Raw genomic sequence first — 26,135 nt, forward strand, 5'->3', positions numbered from 1 at the left:
TATTTTGAGATACGTCCCATCAATTCCTAATTTATTGAGAGTTTTTAGCATGAAGGGTTGTTGAATTTTGTCAAAGGCCTTTTCTGCATCTATTGAGATAATCATGTGGTTTTTGTCTTTCGTTCTGTTTATATGCTGGATTACATTTATTGATTTGCGTATATTGAACCAGCCTTGCATCCCAGGGATGAAGCCCACTTGATCATGGTGGATAAGCTTTTTGATGTGCTGCTGGATTCTGTTTGCTAGTATTTTATTGAGGATTTTTGCATCAATGTTCATCAAGGATATTGGTCTAAAATTCTCTTTTTTTGTTGTGTCTCTGCCAGGCTTTGGTATCAGGATGATGCTGGCCTCATAAAATGAGTTAGGGAGGATTCCCTCTTTTTCTATTGATTGGAATAGTTTCAGAAGGAATGGTACCAGCTCCTCCTTGTACCTCTGGTAGAATTCGGCTGTGAATCCATCTGGACCTGGACTTTTTTTGGTTGGTAAGCTATTGATTATTGCCACAATTTCAGCTCCTGTTATTGGTCTATTCAGAGATTCAACTTCTTCCTGGTTTAGTCTTGGGAGGGTGTATGTGTCGAGGAATTTATCCATTTCTTCTAGATTTTCTAGTTTATTTGCATAGAGTTGTTTGTAATATTCTCTGACGGTAGTTTGTATTTCTGTGGGATCGGTGGTGATATCCCCTTTATCATTTTTTATTGCATCTATTTGATTCTTCTCTCTTTTTTTCTTTATTAATCTTGCTAGCGGTCTATCAATTTTGTTGATCCTTTCAAAAAACCAGCTCCTGGATTCATTTATTTTTTGAAGGGTTTTTTGTGTCTCTATTTAAATCAGAAATAACTAAAATCAGAGCAGAACTGATGGACACAGATTTTCATCTCTTAGGTGAATCTCAAGAGGGCAGACTTGCTGGGTTGTAGGGGACTTGTATATTTTTTATAGAAAAACTGCCAAAAAGTTCTCCAAGGTGCTATTCTACCCTCCTGCCAGGAGCATATGAGAGTTTCTATCACTCTGTGTTCCTGCCAACACAGGGTATTGTCAGTCATTTTCACTTTGGTCTTACTAGTGAATGTGAAATCGTATCTTGCTTTAATCTAGTTTTTCCTAATGACTAATGGGGTTAAATGCCTTTTCATGTACTTACTAGCCATTTTATGTCTTCTTTTGTGAAGTGCCTGTTAAAGTCTTTTTCCCACTCTTTTAATTGGAGTGTTTGTCTTTTTATTATTGATTTTTTGGAGTCATTTAAACATTCTGGATATGAGTGCTTTGTTAGACAAATGTGTTATGGATATTTTCTTCTCTGTGGTTGTGTATGCATTTGCCAAATGGTGTCTTTTAAATAGCACATTTTTTTTATGAATCCCATGTAACCTTCATTTTTCCTTTTTGCTTTTATGTTTTCTTCTAGAAGCTTTATGGCTATAGCTTTTACATTTCAGTTTATTACATGTTATTGTTATTATTATTTTGGAGTGGAGCAAGGCGAGGTCAAGCATTTATTTTCCCCTGGATACAGCTGTCCATTTGTTTCGGCAGTATTTGTTTAAAGCACTTTCTTTTCTCCATTGAGTTGACTTGATGCCTTTCTCAAAAATCCATGTATGGGTCTCTTTCTGAACCTTTCATTCTTTCCACTGATGGAGGTATATTCTATTTTTGTGCCAATATCAACTCATCCTGATTACTATAACTTTATGTAAACCTTGAAGCAGAAATTATAAGTCCTGTGACTTTGTTTTTTTAAGATTATTCTATTTTAGATCCTTTGAATTTGCATATAAATTATAGCATTAGCTTTTCAATTGATGCAAAAAACCTGATATTATTTTCACTGGGATTGTGTTTTATCTATGAATCAACTTGAGGAGAATAGGCATCTTAACAATATTAGTTTATCAGGCTGTGAGCATTTATTTAGTTTTTAAAATTAATTTGTATTATTACAATACAACATACACTTGGGTTGTATACAATGTTTCAGTCAATGATGAACCGCATAATCAACGGTCTCACAAGAATATAGTACCATATTTTACTGTGTTGAGATATGTTCAGATACACAAATACTCACCATTTTGTTACAATTGCCTACAGCATTCAGTATAGTTACATGCTGTACAGGTTTGTAGCCCAGGAGCAATAGGCTCTACCAGATATAGCCTAGGTGTGTCGTAACCTGAACCACCTGGGTTTGTGTAAGTATAGTCTATGATGTTTCTATAAGGACAAAATCATATAATGACCCATTTCTCCGTAGGTATCCTCCTTGTTAAGAGATAAATGACTGTATTATAGTTTTCAGTGATGAGGTCTTACAGATCTTTTGTTAGATTATTCTAGGTATTTAATATTTTGGAATGCCACTGTAAATATATATGTATACATATTAAAATGTTCGTTTTCCCATTGTTACTGCTTGTATATTGGAAATACACTTGAGTTTGGTGTATTTATATTCTGTAACCTTTCTAAATTCAACTAAGTCTAGTAGTTTTTCTTTGCGGATTCTATTGATTGTTTTACATTTACACAATTATGTCTATAGTAGGGACAGATATACATTGTTTTTCTCAGTGATTATAGTTTCTTTATTTTTTCTTATTTCAACAGCTAAGACCTCTAGTACAGTGTTCAATGGAACTGGTGAGAGAAGACATCCTTGCTGTGTTCCTTATATGAAGAGGAAAGCAGTCCTTCTCCATTAAGTAAAGTATAAACCTTAGGTTTTTCATAGATGTCCTTTATCAGATTTTGAAATTTCTCTGCTATTCTCATTTTGCTGAGAGTTTTAAAAAATTATTTAAATAATGGATTTTGAATTTTGTCAAGTTCAATAAATGCATAAAAATACATTTTAAGCATTTATTGAAATAATTATGTGGTTATTCTTCTTAATTTCATTTATGTAGTGAGTTATACCAATTGAGTTTTGAATGTTGAAACCACCAGAATTCCTGGGTTAAGCCCTATTCAGTTATAATAAATTTTATATATTGCCATATTTGATTTGCTAACATTTTGCGATTGTACTACGAAAGATATTGGTCTGTAATTTTATTTGTTTGATTTGTCATGTTTTGCTACTATGGTTATGCTGCCCTAAAACAAATGGAGGAACTGTTCCTTCTTCCTTTTTCTCCTCTTTAAAAGAATATACATTTGGTAGTATTTTCTTTCTCCAACATTGGATAGCATTCACAGTGAAGTCATCTGGGATGATATTTAACTGTTGGAAAGTTTTTGATTACAAATTCAAATTCTTTAAAAGATATTGATCATTTAGATATACTAATTCTTGTGTCATTTTTGTTGGCTGTGTTTTTCAAAGAATGTTTCCATTTTATCTGACTCATTAAGTTTATCGAGAAAACATCATTCCTCCTGTTATTCTTTTAATGTCTGTAGAGTGTCTGGTAATATTGCCTCTTACGGTCTTCATATTGGTGATTTATATGTTCTCCTTTTTTCTTATAAGTCTTAATAGAAGTTTGTAAATTGTATTAATCTTTTCACAGAACCAAACTTTGACCTTTGATTTTCTCTATTGTTTCTTTGTTTTCTATTTCTTTGACTACCACTCATTTTAAAATCACTTTCTTTATTTAACTTCCTTCAGTTAAACGTGTTCTTTTTCTAGCTAATTAAGTCGAAAGCTCAGTTCACTGATTTTAAACCTTCCTTTAAGTATGTATATATATATATAAAGATATGTTACCTCTAGACATCAATTCAGCAGCATCCTAAAATTTTGGTATTTTATTATTTGTCTTGTTATTCAGTAGATCTAATTTCAATTTTTCCTTGTCATTTATTCTTTGATATACATTATTTAGAGGCATTTTAACAAATTTCAAACCATTTTAAGGTTTTCTAGAAATCATATCATTTTCTTAGGTTATACCATTTTTTAATTATTTTATTTATTTAATTAATTAATTATTATTATTATACTTTAAGTTTTAGGGTACATGTTAGAGAACATACTCTGTGCATTTCAATGTTTTGCATTTATAGGGACTTGTTTTTATGGCCCAGCATTGCTTTATCTTGTTGGCTGTTCAATGGGTATTTAAATACTTACGTTGATTGAGAATGTTAAGCAAATTTTTATAACCTTATAAATTTATTGTTTAGTTGTTCTAGTAATTACTGAGAGAGAAGTGGTAAAATCTCTAACTAATATTGTGGATTTGTCTGTTTCTCTCATTTCCCTGTCAATTTTTACTTAAATTTTCACAATCTCATTTTTTTTTTTTTTGCCTAATATGTAGCACTGTTACATCTTCTTTATCAATTAACACTTAACATAATTATGAAATTTCCCTCATTGTCTTTATTAATACCACTTATATAGAATTTTTTTTCTGATATTAATGTAATTTTCTTATGTTTATTTTTTGCCCAATATATGTTTATCCACACATTTACTTTTAACTTGTATGTCTATAGTTAAAGAATGTTTCTAGTAAATAGCATATAGTTGTATCTTGATTTTTTTCCTTGAAACTGACAATCTCTACCTTTTACATGTTTAGTCTACTAACACTCAGTGTCATAGTCAATAGGATTGTATTTCAGTCTATTATTTTGTCATTTAAAAAGATGGTCCCATTTATTCTTTGTTGTTCTCTTCCTTCTTTCCTATCTTCTTTTGGGTTAACTAAATATTTTTGTAGTATTCCATTTCATCTTTTTTTTTAAAAAAAAAACAATTATTCTAACATTTATTTTAGTGGTTGTTCTATATATCACAATATTTATCTTTAAATTATCAAACACATCTTCAAATAATAATTTGCCATGTCATGAACAATGTGAATTTTTTTTTAGACAGTCTTGCTCTGTTGCCAGGCTACAGTGCAGTGGCACAATGTTGGCTCACTGCAATCTCTGCCTCCCAGGTTCAAGAAACTCTCCTGCCTCAGTCTCCCAAGTAGCTGGGATTACAGGCACCCGCCACCATGTCCAGCAAATTTTTGTATTGTTATTAGAGACAGGATCTCACCATGATGGTGTCGATCTCCTGACCTCGTGATCCACCCGCCTCAGCCTCCCAAAGTGTTGGGATTACAGGCATGAGTCACCATGCCCCACAATGTGAATATTTTATAGCCACATAACTCTATTTATTTCCTACACTACTCTGTCCTCTTAGTGTCATGTATTTTACCTCTGTGTATGTTATGCACCTGCAATACTTGTATTCGTGCTTTAAGTAGCTCATAGTGTGGTATCATTTCTCATAATCCTAAACGAGGCCTGTTAGCATTTTTTTTGGCAGCACATACCTGCTGGATGTGAATTCTTTCAGCTTTTGTCTACATAAAAAAGTCTTTATATTTCTTAATTTTGAAGTATATTTTAACAGGATAGTATACTGTAGATTGGGAGGTTTTTTTTCTCTTAGACTTTTAAAAATATTGTTTCATTGTTTTGGGCCACCACAGTTCTTATTGTGAAGTAGCTTTCATTCTTTTTAGTGCTTCACTGTATGCAATATCTTTTCTTTCCCCTGTGGATACTTTTAGGATGTCTTCTCTGTCTTTGGTACTATCAGTTTATGTTATTCTTAGTTGCAGTTTTCTTTGCATCTATCCTGTTTGGGGTTTGTTGAGATTCTTGGATCTCTAGATTGATGTCTTTCATCCCCTTTTAGTAATTTCCAACTATTATTTCAAATATTTTTCTTCATTCTTTATTTCCAGTTTTGGGGGGCTTCAATCACACTTATATTAAATACTTCATATTGACTCACAGTTCTCAGACATTCTCTAACATTTAAAAAAACTGCTCTTTTTGGAATATAAATCATTCTATTACAAATGCACATGCATATTATGTTCATTGTGGCACCATTCACAATAGCAAAGACGTGGAATCAAACGAAATGCCCATCAATGGTACGCTGGGTAAAGAAAATGTTGTACATATACACCATGGAATACTATGTGGCCACAAAAAAGATCAAGATTATGTCCTTTGCAGGAACATGGAGGGAGCTGGAGTCCATTTGCCTAAGTGAACTAACACAGGAACAGAAAACCAAAGACTGCAGGTTCTCACTTATAAATGGGAATTAAATGGTGAGAACACATACTGGAGCCTATTGAAGGGTGGATGGTTGGAGGAGGGAGAGGATCCAGAAAAATAACTATTGGTACTCAGCTTAATATCTGGGTGACGAAATAATCTATACAACAAACTGCCATGATACAAGCTTATCTATACAACAGACCCCCATGATAAAAGCTTACCTATACAACAAACTTGTACATGTACCCCTGAACTTAAAATAAAAATTAAATTTAAAAAATTGCTTTTATTCTCTTTGTGTTGCAGACAGAATAACTTCTAATGTCCTCTCTTCATGTTTCCAAATCCTTCTGATATCCAGTTTATAAAATTAATAAAATATTAATTTTTTGTATCATGTTATTCAATTATTGAGTTTCCAATTGTTATTTAAGGGTTTGAATATTCTGCAAAATTATTCTACCTATCTACTAGACCTTTAACATATTTTTCATAGTTATATTAAAGTCCTTGTCTATTAATTCAATGATTAGGTTATCTGTGGATTTACTTCTAATGACTGTTTTCTCTCTTGAAAATGGGTCACCTTTTCCTCCTTTCTATGTCTCATAATTTTTAATCCTATTCTAGATATTGCCTATATGAAGACAGTAGATATTGAATAAATAACATTTACCCCTGGAAAGGTGGTGTGCCTCTTCTTTTGTCAGGACACAAGTGTTGCCAGCTGAGTGATCCAATCTGCCTTAGAGCTGGGTCTAGGCTTTCATAAGACTCATCCCGGTAGGGAATTAATTCATTTAGGCTTGTTTCATTTTTACCTCTCTGGTGGGTCTTTAAAACTGATTTTGTGGTCCATCTGTCTTGTTCTCATTGTTCATGTGGTATCAACTGTCTCTTGCAACTTTCTGCATTCTTGTGATAACAGATTTCTATTATCTTTGTTGCTATTATGATGTGATGATTTTGCCAACTGCAACAACTATTTTAATCCATGTTAAGTCATTAAACTGTAACAGAAATCATAGGCAGGGTGTGTTGCTCTATGAAAATTGAGGGGATGGGGCTATGAAAACTTATGGGCTTGGAAGAGAACTGTGCTATTTCTTATTGAACAAAATAATGATTAATGGCAGGGACTGTTGGAAACCAGCTGGTTTCCATACCTGCTTTAAAAGCAACACTGAACTTTAAGAAGTGATAGACTGGATAAAGAAAATGTGGTACATATACATCATGGAATACTATGCAGCCATAAAAAAGAACAAAATCATGTCCTTTGCAGAAACATGAATGGAGCTGGAGGCCATTATTTATAGCAAATTAACACAGGAACAGAAAACTAAATACCACATGTTCTCGCTTATAAGTGGGAACTAAATTATGAGAACACATGGACACATAGAGGGAAACAACACACACTAGGGCCTTTTAGAGGGTGGAGGGTGGGAGGAGAGGATCAGAAAAAAAACTAATGGGTACTAGGATTAATACCTGGGTGATGAAATAATCTGTACAACAAACCCCTATGACACAAGTTTACCTATGTAACAAACCTGCACTTATACCCGTAAACTTAAAATAAAAGTCAAAAAAAAAAAACACAAAAATATTTAAGAAGCTGTATCTCTCACCCTGCATTCAACCTGAGTAGTCTGAGGGCAGTTGTAAATCCATATAATAGTTCCCAAACTACAGTACATAAAATTTTAGTGTAACTGAGGTCCCAGGGAAAAGGGCCTGGGGCCTCTGTGGAGACACAAGGAGAATCTGATGGGAGAACTTTGCATGTGGTTATTAAATAAGAAGCTGGAATCCCAATGCAAATCATGTGCATTTTATAGGCACGTGACAATAAATTGGGGGGTAACAGGAAGCTATTAGAATTAGAGTTTTCTAAGAGGTTCCAAGAGGTAAATAAAATCCACTCAAAAGCCATTTATTGAACATCTACTATATTTCAGATTCTGGGTTAGAACAGGTTAATATGAGATAAGATTTCTTGAACCAACATTTTCCCCAGGAGCTCTGCTAAGCATTTCATGTGCATTATTTCAATTTATCTTTTTCTATTATATGTATATATTTTATTATACTTTAAGTTCTAGGAGATCAATTTATTTTTATCACAACCCCATGAGAAGGTTACTGCCCTAATGCCTGTTTTATGGGCTTAGAAATGCACAGAGAGGGTAAATAAGTTTCTGAAGCTTCCATGGCTAGTAGCATGTAATGGTGGTATAATTTGACCCTTGGCGAGCTGAAATCACAATTCTACTTTGCAAATGAAGGAATCGAGGCATTGTCCATGACATCATGCACTTCACGGAAGCAGGTACTATCCATTAGACCATGCACTTCCCGTACACAAAGATGGCATTTGTTCAGTTTTATTTCTCTGTCTCCTCTGCCCAGTATCATATCTATACATTGTGGAGCCTCAGTAAATATTTGAATGAAGAAATAGGTCTATTAATGAATGCTAGGTGCTAAGAATAGTAGGATAAGGCAGTCATGCTTCTGCTCCCACTCCAAGCCAAAGTGGGCAAGGTGAGCAAGCAAATGAGCAGATTCCAAGGATCATGGAGGATTGACAGAAAGCTGGGCACTGTGTACTGTCCTTGTCACATCCTATTTACTCAATCGTCTCCCGCTTTGGACTCTGAACTTCTTGATGGTGTATCTGTAACCACTTATCATTTTGTGCCCATCCTGTTATTTGACAGGGAGCAAGATGCTTGATCAGTGGCTGTTGAGTAAGTGCCAAGTGGAGGAAGCAGGGGTGAAGTTATTTCACTACGGGAGGAGGTTTCACAACGGCAATGACATCTGAGCATAGTGTATTTTAGTACAATTCCAATGGGTTTTGCCTACTGGTAAAGAAGAAGAGTTTTTGTCTAGACTGAGAAATCAGATCACAAGCATTGGAGGACATATGGTCTTAAAGAGAATAAGGGAGTATGTCCAAGAGGAGACAAAGTAGGGGAAGGGAAAAAGGCAGAAAGGAAGGGGAGAAAGAAAGGGAAAGGGAGGAAGAGGAGGAGGAAATAGCAAAAGAGAAAGAGGAGGAGAAAGCGGAGGAGGAGAAGAACTGATGGAGGGAGGGAGAGAGAAAGAGAACCTTGATACAATTCAAACCCCTACAGTGGTCATCTCTGAATGCCAATCCCTTGGGCTTCTCAGTTATGAGTTCTTACATTCCCTGTTTTGACCGAGACTGGTTTGAGTTTTGTCCCAATTTAGCAACTGAAAGGATTTTAACTATAAATTGATTACTTTATGTTCAGTGGCTGTATCTTAACCTATTTTTACATCTAGTTAAAGTAAAAGTTGGCAAATTGTAACCAATGGGCCAAATCTGGCCCACTGTCTGCTTTTATACAGCCCATGAGCTAAGAATAAGAATAGTCATTGCATTTTAGAATGGTTGAAAGATGAAAGAATATGACTTTCGTAAGGCATATGAAATTCAAATGTCAGTGTCTTAAATAAAGTTTTTTTGGAACACAGCCAAGCCATTCATTAATGTATCGTCTATAGCTACTTTATTCTCATACACATGAGGCAGAATTGAGAAGCTGTACTGAGCCTGGATGGCTCACAAAGCCTAAAATATTCACCATGTGCCCCTTTACAGAAAATGTTTGCCAATCCCTGACCTAAAGAATCTCCTGCAGAAAGCATTGGCATTTAGTGGGGCCATTAAGAAGATGCCCTTTATTTAGGGATGAGAAGGGGGCAGAAAGCCCCATGTTCATTCTAGAATTGCCCCTTAAAGTTCTGACCTCACAGTCTCTGCCTCCCTCATCTTTCTTTGCCTCCCTCTGTTTGGGCACCAGCATGTTCCAGGTTCTGCGGTTGGGGGCGGGGGCGTGGGGGGAGCAGTCACGAGTGAAAATTGCACTTGACCGAAGGTCCAGAGACCATTTACTCACCGTGCAATTCCTGGGAACTCGCCCAACCCCTCTGACCTCCAGATAGTGAAGTGGGGTACTTAATGACACCCTTTTCCTAGGTTAACTGGGAAGATTAAGTGCATAATGATACATGTCTGTTACATAGAAATGGGCAGCAAATGCTTCCTCTCACTAGTATTGCGAGAAGCAGTGAGATAAACTTTGGGACAGCACTTTGTAAATGATAATGCACAGCTGAAGGGAAGTAAATATAATGTTATAATAATGGCTACATGTGCAGTTAGGACCTAAATGACTTTGGAGTCACTACATTTTCCCCGCTTCGATTAAATAATTTTATATTGCAAACCTAATCGGTGCCCTTGAAAAATTTAGAATAGTGCAAAAATATAAACAATGAAAAGTAAGACTCCACTGTCCCTCACACGTGCTTCCCAAGGGCAGATGAGGTTGTTATTTTTATACACTTCAGAAATGGTCTCTGCACATATCACTAGTGAATATTTGGGGTACGTGTATGTATTTGTGTGTATGTGCCTATACCACCATCTCTTTTTCATATCAACGACCATAACATAACCTGATCTTTACTTGACTGCATTTACTTAAAAAAATGATTACATTCACCAGGGATATGTTCAAGAATGTCTAAAGCAGTACTATTTGAAATAGCTAAAAACTGGAGAGGACCTAAATATGTGTCAACATGAGGATGAGTCAGCAAATTGTATATTTATACAATAGAATGTTATCCATTGATGAGAATGAACGAAGTACAAATGTAAATGGCCCCAGGACTTAGCTATGAGGTCACGAGTTAGGACGGTGGTCATCCCGTGTAAGAGAGACCCTGGATGGGTACCTGCAATGTCCTGCTCCCTGTAGCTGTTGGCTGCCCAATGTGTAGACGTGAAAATTCATCATCACATATGGTTTGTGCACATTTCTGTAAGTGTGATTTTCTTCAATAAAATTCATGCTAGAAATTTAAAAAAGCATATCTTGGAAATCAATTTCAGAACATATGGGTCTGCCTCCTTCTCTTTCATAGCTGTAGACACCTTTATTGTACAGATGAATGGCATTTTCCCTCAGACTCCCACCCTCTCATGCACCCTTGTTTCTGGCTATTTGCCGTTGAATGCATTTTCCAAGATATTTTCTAATCACGCTTCTAAACAGAAGCAGGTTGTTATGAGCACAGACAGATGATACCTTGGTGCATGGAACCAATTCTTCCCTGCAGATTCCAAGAGGGAGCTCAGCCTGTTCCAGGCCACCACACAGGTGCGTGGAGCCCTGACCCTTCGTGAACCAACAATGGCATCCTGTGGGCAGACATGCTGCCTGCACGGACGCATTGCTGCTAATGGGTATTCCCAAGGCATGGGTTGTTCTTTGCATTTTCTCGTTGTCACGAGCACCCAATGTTCTGAATATTAATGAAACAATTTCCAGCCTCCTTTGCAGGCTTAAAATATTCAGCATCAGACATACTGTTTTGTTCCCATTTCAGCCAAGTTTAATTTCTCTTAACCAGCTTTGTTGTTGTAAAGTAAAATTAATGTATGATTTCAGTGTTTAAATCTCAATTCTCAGCAATTCACGACAGATTGCAAGTGAATATGATTTGTTCGTTAACACCTAATGGGTTGAAATAATTTATTGCACAAGCATTTCCAGGAAAACGAAGCCACTTGAGCAAGAGCAAAGCAGGAAATGTTACTTGTTTATCTAATAAACTACCCTAGGGTGAGTGAGTACATTAGCATTGCACAAACTTTGTGACTTATTTATCATCACTATTTATTATTAAAACTTTATCTGCTTCAACTTAGTGAATGGCTGCCTTGGGATACACCGCTTGCAGCAACAACAACAAAATAAAGTTTATGCAATTTGCATAATATTGTACAAAGAATATTAGCTTAGAACAATATGAATCCCTGGATCATTTGCACAGCCCTTTGGTGTTTAATGTTGGTAAATATTTAAATAACAGCAAGCCTGTATAATTATAAAGATTTCTTTTTCTAATCTGCCCTGGATGTACAGCTGTTGTAAATCACCACATTCACGCGATTTGACTGGGAGAATGTTAGGATGACGAAGAAGCACTTGTTGCTTATGTTGGCAAAGATGATGGAGACAGAAGCACCTGCAGGAGAAGTCTGAGACAAGATACTGAGGTCTTGCTGTATTTCCTTTTTGATGGTTTATGACAGCGTTGGTGTTTCACATGAACTGGGTCCTGCATAGAGTAAGCATGCAGCAGATGGGTCTCTACAGTTCCAGCTCCTCTTTCATGAATGGAGTATTTGCCTATTAAGAAAAAATATGATTCATACCCCTGGGCTTTTGCACATGCTATTTTCTCTCTGGGTCATTCTCCCTATGTGTCACTTGCTCACCTCCTAGTTGTGGCTCACTCATCCTTTTGGTCTCAGCGTAAACCCCTGCATTCTTTGTGACGCCCACTTACCCCTGCTGGGTCTAGCTTGGTCTCCCTATTAAGCACCTTCTTGATGCTTTGCATTGCTCTCTCATAGCTGAGTCGCTCAAATGTCTTTTTTCTCCACTGGACTCTGAGCCCCATGAAGCGGGGGGATGTGTCTATGTTGGCCAGTGTGGCAAATGGTAAATCCTGATTTACAGTTTTGTTGAATTAAAAAAATGAATAACTGAATGCCTATAGTAATCCATTTAAAGAAGTGTCTGCATAAGCCACCATCACAGGCTATGTTAACCTTTCATATTAGACACATTAAAAATGAATGCTGGCTGGGCGCAGTGGCTCACACCTGTAAACCCTGCACTTTGGGAGGCCAAGGCAGGTGGATCACCTGAGGTCAGGAGTTCAAGACCAGCCTGGCCAACATGGTGAAACCCTGTCTCTACCAACAATACAAAAAATTCGCCTGGTATGGTGGCGTGTTCCTGTAGTCCCTGCTACTTGGGAGGATGAGGCATGAGAATTGCTTGAACCTGGGTTGCGGAGATTGCAGTGAGCCAAGATCGTGCCACTGCACTCCAGCCTGGGTAACAGAGTGAGACTCTGTCTGAGAAACCAAAGAAAAAGAATGCTATGCTAATATGCTAATGCCTTATGTTGGTGAGAGTCTGCAGATGTGGGAACTCTGAAATACTTCACAAGAACACTTTAGCTGCATGAGGCAAAAGTCTTAAAGCGATTATTTTATTTTTGGCTCTGCAAATACGTTTGTGGGAATTTACCCTAAAGCAGTAATTTAGGAATGTGTGGACATATTTGGGCCCAAGGATATTCGTCACAATGTCATTTAAAATTGTGAGAAATTGTAAACAACTTAAATGGTCAACGGTAGAGAATTAGCTGAGAGAGTTGTAATTTATCTAGATGATAGAATACTATGAAGGTATTAAAATAATGATTTAGAAATATGTTAATGACATGGAAGAGGTTTATGATATACTCTGGGGTGAATAAAGCAAATATCAAGCCTTATGAAACTATGATTCCATTTTTTGAAATAACATTTATGTAGGCAAATGACTAGAAACACATATATTAAAATGTTAAGTCATTTTCTGTGGTTTGGCATGATTTTGTTTTTAATGTGATTCTTTTTCAAAATCAAAAGCAAAATGAGACAAATAAACCTATGTATTGAGTTGTTGGTTTAACCCTCACAGAGGGACATCAGTTACGTTACTATAAAAAACAGTTACTTGGCTGTACATCTTAATGGAGTATATGTTAAGGACGTAAATAACATCAAAGAAATTTTCTTTTCTTTTCAGTAATTATATTGTTAATAATAACTTTGGTATTTTGTTTGGAAGCTACTTAAGTAAATTCTAGGAGAAATCAAATTATGTTAACATGAAAAAGAAATAATATATTTAGCTTAAGAGAGAAAAATATGAAAGAATTTAAATAAAAACCCTGCAACCTTAAATTTGAATTGAAAATATCAGCATAGATGCCCAATATACTTTCACTTAAAAGATACATTTTCCACCTCTGTCAACTGAACAAGCCCTGAAAGAACTTAACTAGTAGCAATGGTTGTACTTAGCATCTGCACTGTGACTGCTGAGCACCTATCCACTAAAACAAAGCAGGGATTCTTGGAGAAATGGCTGACTCCTGATCTGGGGCATGAAATATATAAGAAGATCCCAGATTATCTTACTCAACCCCAGGAAGCAAGAGAGAAGGTTGCTGGGTCTCCTCGGAGGACCCAGTAGCTGACCTAAATAGGCTCCCACCGGACAGAGGTCACACACTTGGGGCTTCAGTAAGAATAACAACGTGGAATGGCAACACATCATCTGTGTTCCCATCCATGCGTAAAACACAGACAACAGACAACAATGGAGCAAGACACATCAAGCATGTCGAAATCCACAGGTAAAGCACAAAACCACCGCAGAAGCAGCAGCAAATCAACACCCACCACGAAATGGATTGAAAGAATGACAGGAAACCAAGTCACAATTTTGAAAACCAGTAAATAAGGAGAAAAAATTGAGCATTTTTCCTGCCTTAATTTTACAACTGTACCTCGGGATAACAGTGGTTTATTTGGGAACGTTTCTTTTTATATTGAAGAGTTCCAGCTCAATAATAATGATGGATGATAGAATTAGAATATCATAATTTTTCAGCCTTAAAGGCAATAATTGAACCATGCTGTCATCCCCGATGACTGTTGGCATCACAAAAAAGAGCAACAACCTGGTATTTTGTCTCTAGGTGAAAGTGCATGATACCACTTAGGGGTTTTCTTGAAAAATATTGAAGCTGAAGACCAGGGATAGAGCAATACGTTAAATGATACCGCAGAGTTGTAATCAACAAATTTTAGAATGTGAAAGACCCTACGTCATCACTGACAAATAAATTGTGAAGCCATTAAAAAGAGGAGGAAGAAACTACAGACAGAGATTTAAGGGTCATATTAGGCAACTGCAAGGTGAGGCCTTCTGTGGATCCTAACTTGAATAAGCCAACTATATATATAAACACATATACACTATATGTAAAATATATATATACACACACACTATATGTATAAAATATACACTATATATGCATATACTATATATAAAATTTATATATACACACTATGTAAAAATATATACACAATTCTATGTATACACACACTATATACAAAAAATATATATACATATAACTATGTATACACACACTATATATATACTATATATATACACACACATATATATATACACTATATAAAATGAATGCTAATGCCCAGTGATGAGAGTTTAGAGATGTTTTACACTATATAAAAAATATATATACACACAACTATATATATACACACACATATGTGCAATCAGGGAACTGTTGACTTTCCCTGGATGTTGGTTATATAAAGACGTTATTTTCATATGTTATGCTGATAATGGTATTGTGGCCATTTAAAAAATCTTATGTTTTAGAGATACATGTGAATTATTTCCAGAAAAATGTAAGCTCACCAGAACGTGTGACAGGGGTAGCTTCTTTTGACTCTCACTAATTTTTTAGGTCCTTGAGACTGTTCTGTTTTGAAGACTCAAGATGAGATTTAATTATTTTCAGTGCTCAGAAATTTTCTTCTACAATTTTATTGATCCTTGCCACAACTCCATTTATTCTGTTTCTCATTTTGTAATTCCGTTGGGTAAATGAGGTAGCCTGGGCTGGTTCTATATTTCTCTTTTCCTTTTTTCTCCAAATTCATCATTCAATCATAATAGAATTAATTGAATTAAATGAAGTTGATCCAAAGCAACTTATATCCCACATGTGATATGCCAACATCTAGATTTCACATCAGCCAGATATCACTACAATGGAAAGCTTGAAATATGAAAGAAAAATACAAAGATCCTTCTTATTTTGTAGGAAAGTGAAGTTTAGGGAAAAAAACTAACAATCACTTTTTATTCTATAGAGAAACAGTGAGAGCTGAGAGCTTCAGACACATTGGAAATAATATGAAGAATTGGAATCAATTATATGACGGCAACAAAGAATAATTCTATTTTCGTGGGTCAACCACTAATTGCAGTATAATGTTCTCAGCACTTTCATCTGTTGTTGCTGGGAAATATTAATGGGACACTTAAGACCAAGGCTTCAGCACAACTATTGGGTAATTAGGGCATGAATCCCCATGCATACTTAATTGTATGATATAGGACCAGGCAAACTTTAGAGTGGGGGTGGTTTCAGAATGACAATACAGAGAAACACCTCCTTGGTTTCTATAACTCTAAGACATCAAATTAAATTGAGTACGTTGAAAAGAATTGCACTGAAATATCCCAGACTGTGTTTCTGTTCTAATTAGCTTATTTACAAAGTTTAGTTCATCTATTTTTCCAAAAAGACGTTTCTCTGGACTGCCCTACAATTCGGTTATAGTCTTCTAGTTACTAAAATTCATCTCAAAACATAGGTTCATTTTCTTTTTAAAGGGGAATTTATTGTCTCATATAATGGAAAAGCCAGAAGCCAGCATCCCAGGCATGGTGGATCCAGGTGCATAAATGGTGTCCTCAGGAATCAGTTCCTCTTCTTGTGTCTTTCCACTTGGTGATGAAGGTGGTCACTAGGAGTTTCTGGCCACATCTTACCAGTTTAGCAACCCTGCTATAAAGAGCACTAAGGCTCTTGTTAGCCTAGCTGTGGTCACATTTGCAGCCCTAAACACATCACTTGGCCAGAGGTATGCTGTCCATTGGCCAAGCTTGGGTCTCAGGCCCACCTCTGAAGCCACAATATGGGTTCAACCTCCCATACACCAAATGGCAGAGGGTAGTTCTTTGATGGAAACTGTCTCCACAACCTGGAAAAGGGGGAATGAATGTTGGGCAGGCAGAAATCACAACAGACGTCTTTTGTGGAATTTTAAATAACTTCTGGAATATTAATCACTACTCTGTCTAGCCTGACCATTTCCAGGCTTGCTAAAGGAACAATAGTAAGGCTGACTTGAAATGCTGGCAGAAGCTTTGCTGTTCTGTATTTGAGGGTAAAAGAAGGAGCAGTTTGAGGAGAATGTGAATGTTGAGCTGTCAATCTGTCTTTCTCTCTAAGGATGCAAAAGCAAGAATGGTCAGATATACATTTACTGATGAATCATTGACTTTTTAAAATTCCTATGAAAAAGCAACCTGTAATCCTTTGAGATTTTAGAAGTGATAAAATGAATCCCCTCTAGCCAACTACCCTAATGGGAAATACAACAGACACTTATTTATTCTAGCTTTACACTAACAAAGGTTATGTGATAGAATAGCTTTCAAGAATGCTGTTTCTAGAACTTTCTGTTTGGTCAAAGAATGACTATTATACAGTCACAAACACATGGCCAGCCACCTGAGGAAAGGTAGCATCTAAATGACACTATGAGATAGGAAGTTCAAATAGTCAAGTGTTTATTAAGGTGGGTATTCTGAAGTCTCATCAAACTTTAGCCCACATATATTGAGCACTGACTGTATACTGTATGATTTACTGTGCCTTGGGCATGCAGATATATTAATGACATGACCTCTGGTGTCTAATAGGGATGATCTGCTTATAACAGGTTATACATCAGATTAATTCAAAGAAAATGGAGAAAAGGACTTATAGTGAAATGTCAGGAATTTTATGTTTTTCAATAAATGGAGCTTCATTCCTAGACCTACTGATGGAATGAATAGAGTAAAATTCAATTTTAGGATTTTTGTTCCAAAAGTCCTTACAGCTAAGGGGCGTAGATGTTAATCTCTGAAATGGGTGAGTTTGTTTTGTCTTAAATTGTGTACTGCCAGGATATATGATGTCAGACAAAATAGATTCAGGCATTGATTTCCGGGTGAGTTTAATTGATTGCTATTTCTTTCTGCTTGACTAGAGACTGAGGTTTGCTGATGTTTCTGCATGTCTAATATAATTTCCATTTGGTATTTGGCTTGCTTATGTAAAGGAACGCATATTCAATTGAGTTGAGAAAGACCAGACCATGGTTGTTCAAAACCCTGGGGATGTGGCTTATGCTTGTTAGCACTTAGTCTTCTCTGGTTTCTACACACAGTTTCATTGTGACACCAAGCTCCCTGTCAACTTTCACCACGAAATAAGTACAAAAATATTTACATGGGTGTAAAGACTGATGGTTGCCTTAACATCTATGGCCAGTGCAGGGAAATAACTCATTAGAAGGATTAGAAGACCTGGGCCAATTTAAAATTATGTATAAATGCCACATTCTAATGAGCATTCCAACCACAGTGGGTGATAGTAAATTAATGTAAGCAAGGTTTTTCTTCTTTTATTTACTTTCTCAAATCTCAGTGGGAGACATGTAGAGTTGGGGCCTGTTGCTACCATCTCAAGTACAAACATTTCTTTATTTCTGTGGTGAAAGTGGGGATCTGTTGTTGGGTCATTTCAGCCCATCTCAACAAATGCAGGTATTGAAGTGTGTGTTTGCAGGATGAAGAAAAGCTGCATTCCAGGAAGAAAGTTTTCAGGCAAATAGCTTCAGGACCAATCATCAGTTATATCAGGACAAATAGGACTTCTTCATGATTGAGGGAGCCCGGGCTCTTGTCAATTCCTGAAGCTTCCAATACATTGAAAAATGAAGGAATCCTGAAATCAGTTATAAAAATTGGTTATATTTATATTCTTTTCATTGAAGAAATTTATGCTTTTTACACAGTCAAGTGCAGTGACTAAATGCGTGATCTTACTTGAAGATATGTCTAGCAATTACTCCCTGGACATTTGGGAATATAAGGCCAAAACCATAAAAGACAGAGGGTAGAGGAAGAGGGAAGCTGGATTTTAGCCTATGTCACTGAACCACTGAATGATTCCTCACCTGAAATCCTCAGGTAGATGTCCTACTGCTATACTCTTCATAGTTGAGCCAGTAAATTATTTTCTAAGTCAGGATGAGTTAGGTGCTGGCTCCTTGCAGCTGAAATCATCCTAGCTAATGTGGACCTGCTTCTGCCCAGTGCCTCCACCCTTTAACCACTCTTAGTACTCACACAATGCTGAGGCTGTCTTCGTTTAATTGAAAGGTTAATTATAGGCGGACGTCTGTTGTAGAATATGTGGTTATTTTGGTCTCTGTAACAGTATACAGGTTTGACAGTCCTCTGACTGACCTGACTGGATGGATGGATTGTTGATATGACATAATTCTAGCTATTAGCTGTCAATCCTTTCATCCTTAAAGATGCTGTTTTCTCATTTCTTTACACTGGTTTGACAATTTATACAGCTTGAAATGCTTTCCTATGCATTATCTCATCTGATCATAAATCCACACTTGGGGTTATAGAATAGACATTTTCTACTTTTTCAGTGGAGGAAGCTGAGACAGCAGCTGCCGCAGGCCCCAGGCCAACATAAACATAGAATCCAGGGCTCCCCATGAAATGTGTGTGACCTCCCTGGCTCCACATGGATGGGCCAATCTAATCAGTGTCTGCATTGTTGGTCTGCATTAGGCTATAAGTGACTGAATACAGTGAGTCAGACCAATCCAAGCAACAAGGATATCCATGGTGCTATGTAACAAGAAATTCGGAGTCCGAATGGGGTCTAGGCATGGATGTCAGGCTCTGGAGCCTTTATCTGCATTTTTCTGGGCTCCCATTGCCTTTGAGGGATTGGTGTCATCCTCCAGAGATGGCAAGGTGGCCACAGCTGATCCAGTCATTATCTGACTCAACGTCCAGGAGCAGGACCTTCTCTTCTCCTGTTCTTTGTTGGAGCCTGGAAATCTTTTCCATAAGGACATGCAGCAGACATTTCCATTTTATCTGCACTGGGTCCATGCCCACTCCCCCATCAGTCATTGATGGGGAAAGAGAGCCCATAATCCTCTTAGAATAACCTGCTGATGAGAATCAGCTGTTGGATAGTGAACCACAGTAACCCCCACAGCATGGATCTAAAATGCGCTGACCTAGAGTATGCAGCAGCTGAAGAAAATTGGCCTGGACATGGTGGATTGCTGCTGTCACAGCCCCTTATTTGTTCATGCCTCTCTGTGTCCTGGCATTTGCGTCAGTGTGGTCCACTCTCATGCTGACTCAGGACCTGGCCAGAGGACTTGTTCAGGTCAATGAGAAAAAAAATCAAATATTACACAAAGGGCTTGTCTTCTGTTTGCTCTTGGGAACTGTTACGGACAGATTGCATCCCACTAAAATTCATAGGTTGAAGCCCTAACTCCCAATGTGACTGTATTTGAATGTAAAGCCTTTAAGGAAGTAATTAAAGTTAAATGAGGCCAGAAGGGTGGGGCCCTACTCTGATAGGACTGTGTTCTTATAAGAGGAGGGAGAGATACCAGAGACTACTTCCTCTCCACAGGCTCACAGAGGAAAGGTCACGTGAGGACAGAGCAAGAAGGCACCCGTCCACAAGCCAGGAAGAGAGGCCTCACTGGAAGCCAGTCCTGCTGGCACCTTGATCTTAAATTTCCAGTGTTCAGAACTGTGAGAAAGTAAAGTCTTATTGTTTAAGGCCCCCCCTAGTCGGCGGTATTCTGTTATGGCAGTTCTAGCAAACTCATACAAGAACTTTACAACCACGATCCCAAGAACAAGCCTGGGCAGGCCTGCTGGGTGATAAAAGATGGGACACCTAGGTACCTTCATGGCCTTAACCTGCGGCTGGCCAGCCAGCCTGTAGGCAGGCACGTTAGTTCAATGACCAGCAGCTGACCACAGATGAGTGCGTCTAGTGAGACCAGTAGAAGAGCTACCTACTTGAGCCCAGCCCAGGTTTCAGACACACATAACTAAAAGCCAAATAAATGCTTGTTTTAAGTCACTGAGTTGTGGGGAGGTTTGTTATTCAGCTATACATAATCAACACATGTAGGATATAGAGGTTTTCAGCCACATACTCCATTGAAACAACTTGAGTTGCACGTCCTTCTGTTGGTCTGATTGGGAATGCAATTTATTGACACTGTGGGTCAAAGCCATGTCTACAGGGATCAGGTAGTCAGGCAAATGAGCAAGGCAGGCTTCATAGAAAAATAATCATCAGGCCCTTTTAGTTTGAGTTTTATTGTACATATTTGGATAAATATACAGATACAGAAATAGCCACAGACCACCACAGATCATAAGAGAGGTGCCGGATGACAACTGGTACACACAGTCTCAAGGATGGGGATTCAGTAGGGAGTGGTGGGGACTGTGGAGAGCTGGAATGAGCATGTCACTAACAGGGACACCCAGTGTTCCGCTTCAGCCCTTGTTGCTATGTAGGCATGTGGGCCCAGTGTTTTGCTATGAGAATATCCAACTTTTCAACAAATACCAGAAATCTGGATTTTTATGTAACGTTTTATATTTTTAAAACACTGATTCACTTGGAAGTAAAACACTGAACAGGCAAAATAAAACTCATTTTAGGCTAAACTGCCACTTTGTAATGTCTGCTCTGCACAAACTGGCTAATAGTAGAGTTAGAAGTCAGTAAACTACCCTGATGTCAAGTGGCTGGTTTGGCTGAGTTTTTACTTTCCTATTTGTTTGGGATTTGCATATTTATAGTATACAGATGCAAATGAAAGACTTTGCAGAAAAGTGGATTCTGAATCCAAAATATAATAGACAGGAAATAAAACAATGAAAAAAATACAGTCTTTGATTGCAGGTCTTTCTGCCTCCAAGCTCAGAGAAAACAAACAAAATGCAAAAACCTAATATGGGTAAACCCAGTAAGAAAACTTTTTCAAAATCAGAAAACAAATAAATGGGGGTTTGGACCTTTGCATTCCAAAATTATTCTCAGCCAGATGGTGAATTTCTTGAATTAAGTCAGGGACCAGATTTTATTTATTTTTGTATCCAGGGCAGCTGGAAGCATCGAATCAAGTTTAAGTGAATGAATGAATCAATGAATGAATATTTCACATGGATTTATAGGTAATTAACATATGGCCCATGTGTTGGGGGAGTGGCCCTGTGTGCATTACCACCATGCCATTTGGAGTCAGGAGACATGGCTTTTTTTCTGACCTGCTCTTCCATTTTAGCCACATTAGTTACGTAACCTCTGTGTGTCTCCATTTCTCATGTGTGAAGTGAGGATAATAAAAAATGCATACCTGTTAGTGCTGTGAAGATGCAATGGAATCTGCCTGTAACTGTACTGCATGGCCTGACATGGAGCTCTTGTCCAGTAAATGTTTCTGAGGTTGATGCCTAGTTAAACAGTGGAATACCAGGGGAGTGGACAGGAGAAGATGACACCTACTTAACTCCTCTTCAGGGACACGAATTTTGAGTCCAGCAGCCTGAATTTGGACTAGCTTATGCCAACACATTCTTTCTATGGATTCTGTGAGAATCAGCTCAGGTCACCTCTTGGGCAGAGGCCTGAGGAATCTGGAAAGCAACTCAGTGCTATTTCCAAAGCATTGTCAACAGCAATGAGGCAGATGCTGCTCTTGGGAGTGATTCTTTGCTACAGAATTGGCCATTTTCAACAACACACGGTGATGTTGTAATAAGGAGATAAAACATGTGAGTCCACAGCCGGCCTTTTATGGGGTGTTCGATGCATCCCAGTTGTTCTTAAATAAGCAAAGAGAAGTTGCATCCTCTAGGCCGGTGGAAGCTTGCAGCTTTTCATTTTCTGCCTCTTTTTGGGTATTGTTGCTTTCCTTTTCACTTTGCTCTAATAAGGAATGTTCTCTCTAGAGCAAAATTAATGCCAATCTTATGCATTTCTGAAGGGAGACCTATTGTAGTTGGAAACTACTGAATAATTCTCAGATTATTATTTTGTCATTATTACTCAACCTTTACTATCATATTCCTGACGTTGGCTGGGACCTCCTGGTCCTCTTGAGGCACATAGACAAGGTCAGGGCCAGCTCCCATCACGTCCCATACTCGGAAAGGAAAAACCTGCACTGAAACTTCTCCTCTCCTCTAGTGGGCAGCAGGGTGAGCGGTGGCTCAGAAGGTGGGAGCTCATTCTCATGGCTTCTTTGCATCCCAGGGGACACCTGCCTTGCCTGTGGGCTATTTTGCCCCATGTTGAACCAGATGGAAAAAATCTTTTTCTTTACAAATCATAAATTTACCCTGTTCACATACAATGTATGTGAATACAGAAAACTTAAAAAAAAAAAGGCCGGGTGCGGTGGCTCACGCCTGTAATCCCAGCACTTTGGGAGGCCGAGGTGGGCGGATCAGGAGGTCAGGAGATCGAGACCATCCTGGCTAACACAGTAAAACCCCATCTCTACAAAAATATGAAAAAAAAAAAAATAGCCGGACCTGGTGGTGGGCGCCTGTAGTCCCAGCTACTCGGGAGGCTGAGGCAGGAGAATGGCGTGAACCTGAGGGGCGGAGCTTGCAGTGAGCTGAGATCACACCACTGCACTCTGGCCTGGGCGACAGAGCGAGACTCCATCTCAAAAAAAAAAAAAAAAAAAAAAAAAAGAGATAAGGATGATGAGAATGAAGGGGAAAACTTGTACTGGAATAAAGAGAAAGAAAAGAAGTTCATGTAGAATAGTTAGGTAATGCTGTTAAAATGCCCTTTGACCACCCCCACTCCTTCGCCGGGGAGTTTCTCTGATTCACTCCATATTTCTTGCTCCTCCCTCAGATTGTTGCTAAAACTCCAAACTCTTGGGGTATTTGCAACCTCTACAAGGTCCACGCTCTAAACTAACAACAAATCCATGAAGATACAGCAGGCAGCAAGGCATCCCTTCAATGGGGCATGCAACCCTTCAAGAGCAGTTGAAGTTACAAGAGGAATCTTTTATTTCTGTTATGTTTTCAACAATCACATTTACTGGTTAATTAGTGAGGTGAGCATATGTCCTGGCTTATGCCTGTTGTTCTAGTGTGATTATTAAGAATGCCTGTGGGCACTGTCCAATTGTCCCACTTTGGGTCATTAATTAAATGGTCACTCCATATTCTTGCTTTACTCATTGCTTATCTGGAGTGGCACTATACAATAGATATATAATAGAAGCCAAATGTGTAATTTAAATTTTTCTGGTAGTCCTATTAAAACACAAAAGGAAAAAGGTAAAATTACTTTTAATAATATACTTTTTCTCCTGCCTCAGCCTCCCGAGTAGCTGGGATTACAGGCACCCACCACAATGCCTGGCTAATTTTTGTATTTTTTAGTAGAGATGGGGTTTCATCATGTTGGCCAGGCTAGTCTTGAGCTCCTGACCTCAGGTGATCCACCTGCCTCAGCCTCCCAAAATGCTAGTTGCAGTGAGCCGACATGGTGTCACTATCCTCCAGCCCGGGCAACAGAGTGAAACTCCATCTCAAACAAATAAATACATGTTATATTTTATTAACCCAATATATCCAAAATACTATCAATTTGACGTGTTGTCCATATAAAACATGTTATGGGATATTTTACCTTTCTCTTTTGTAGTAAATCCTTGAAATCCAGCAGAGCGTATATTTTAATTGTGGCATATCTCAGTTTGGACTAACTACATTCCAAGTGCTCAGTAGCAAAATATGGCTATTGGCCACTGGATTGGATGCTCAGATCTAGGTCCATATTACTCATTTTTATAAATGTTGTAATGGTACAATGAATAATCACAGAATAATCACAGAAGGTAGAAGCTGTAAAATTGTACTTTGAGTGTGGGGAGGGGTACATAAGGACCTCTTTCCAAAAGTTGAATATCTTATGGAACTTTAATATGTAAGATCAGTACAAATGGCATAGTGTTAGAATAAATTATTGTATATAAATTTAAAATTTCAATATATAGTTAATGTACAAGGGGACTTCAAAATGTTCATGGAAAAATCGAATTAAGAGATAAAAATAAAGAATATAAACTTTCTTAACATAAGCTCCATTAAGGTCAAGATACTTTTGTAAGCAAGGACACCAACCATTTAGATCATCCCCAAAGAACTGAGGGTCCTGGGAATTGAACCATGTCAGTTCAGTCCTTTTTCCATTATTAACTGAAGAAAAATGGGTTTCCTTTACAATTTTTTTAATATTAGGAGACAAAAAAGGAAAGTCAAAAGGAGCCAAATCAGGTCTGTAAGGTGCATGCCTAATGATTTTCCATTAAAATCTTCCCCAAATTACCCTTGTTTGATGAAAGGAATGAGCAGGAACATTCTCGTGGTGGAGAAAGACTCTCTGGCAGGCTTTCCTGGGTTTTTTTGCTGCTGACACTTTGGCTTTCTCAAAACACTGTCATAGCAAGCAGATGTCATTGTTCTTTGGCCTCATAGGAGTCAATAAGCAAATTTGAGCAGCCCAAAAAGCTGTTGTCATAACTTTTGGTCTAGCCCAGTGCACTTGTATTTTGACTGGGTCACTCTTGGTAGCCGTTGCTTTGGTTGTGCTTTGTCTTCGGGATGGTGCTGGTGAAGCCATGTTTCACTTCCTGTTACAATTCTTTAAAGAAGTGCTTCAGGAGCTTGATTCCACTTGTTTAAAATTTCCATTGAAAGCTCTTCACTTGTCTGCAGCTGATATAGGTGCAACAATTTTGGCACCCATTGAATGGAAATTTGCTCAACTATATTTTTTCAGTCAGAATTGTGCAAACTGAACCAACTGAGACGTCTATGGTGTTGGTGATTGATTGCACTGTTAATTGTCAATCCTCTTCACTTAGGGCATGAACATGATGCATGTTTTCCTTGCAAATTAGGGGTGTGGTCTCTGCTGCTGCAGGCTTCATCTTCAACATTGTGTTGTCCCTTCGTATAATGAGTTATCCATTTGTAAACTGCTGATTTCTTTGGGGCATTGTCCTCATACATTTTTTGTAAAGCATCAATGATTTCACACTCTTCCACACAAACTTCACCATAAACTTGATGTTTGTTCTTGTTTCATTTTTAGCAGAATTCATGTTGCTCTTATAGGTGCTCTTTGCAAACTGTTGTCTTATCCTTCTTAGTACTTCAAACTAGATCCTATTCAGACAAGTTATAACAAGTTAGTATGAGTTTATTTTGGTGCAAGAATTGATAATTTTCAAAAAAAATTAAAAACATTTTTGAAATCCACACACAGTTTTTTAATAATACATATTTTCCAAGATTTGTTGAAGCTATCTTGTATATTTAATAAATATAATAAGAAAATTAAAAGAAACCATTTGT

General features: G+C 37.6%; 1 long non-coding RNA gene across 1 annotated transcript in view; it reads left to right on the top strand.

The window, feature by feature from the left end:
* LOC129022111 (uncharacterized) overlaps positions 1 to 26,135 on the top strand; it is a 195,283-nt gene that overhangs the window by 16,861 nt on the left and 152,287 nt on the right. The window contains exon 2 of the long non-coding RNA XR_008496229.2: positions 2,632 to 2,731. This is a non-coding gene — a long non-coding RNA (uncharacterized LOC129022111). The remainder of the gene's footprint in view (positions 1 to 2,631; positions 2,732 to 26,135) is intronic.

The sequence above is a fragment of the Pongo pygmaeus genome, chromosome 21, assembly GCF_028885625.2.
Source record: "Pongo pygmaeus isolate AG05252 chromosome 21, NHGRI_mPonPyg2-v2.0_pri, whole genome shotgun sequence".
Lineage (NCBI taxonomy): Eukaryota > Metazoa > Chordata > Mammalia > Primates > Hominidae > Pongo > Pongo pygmaeus.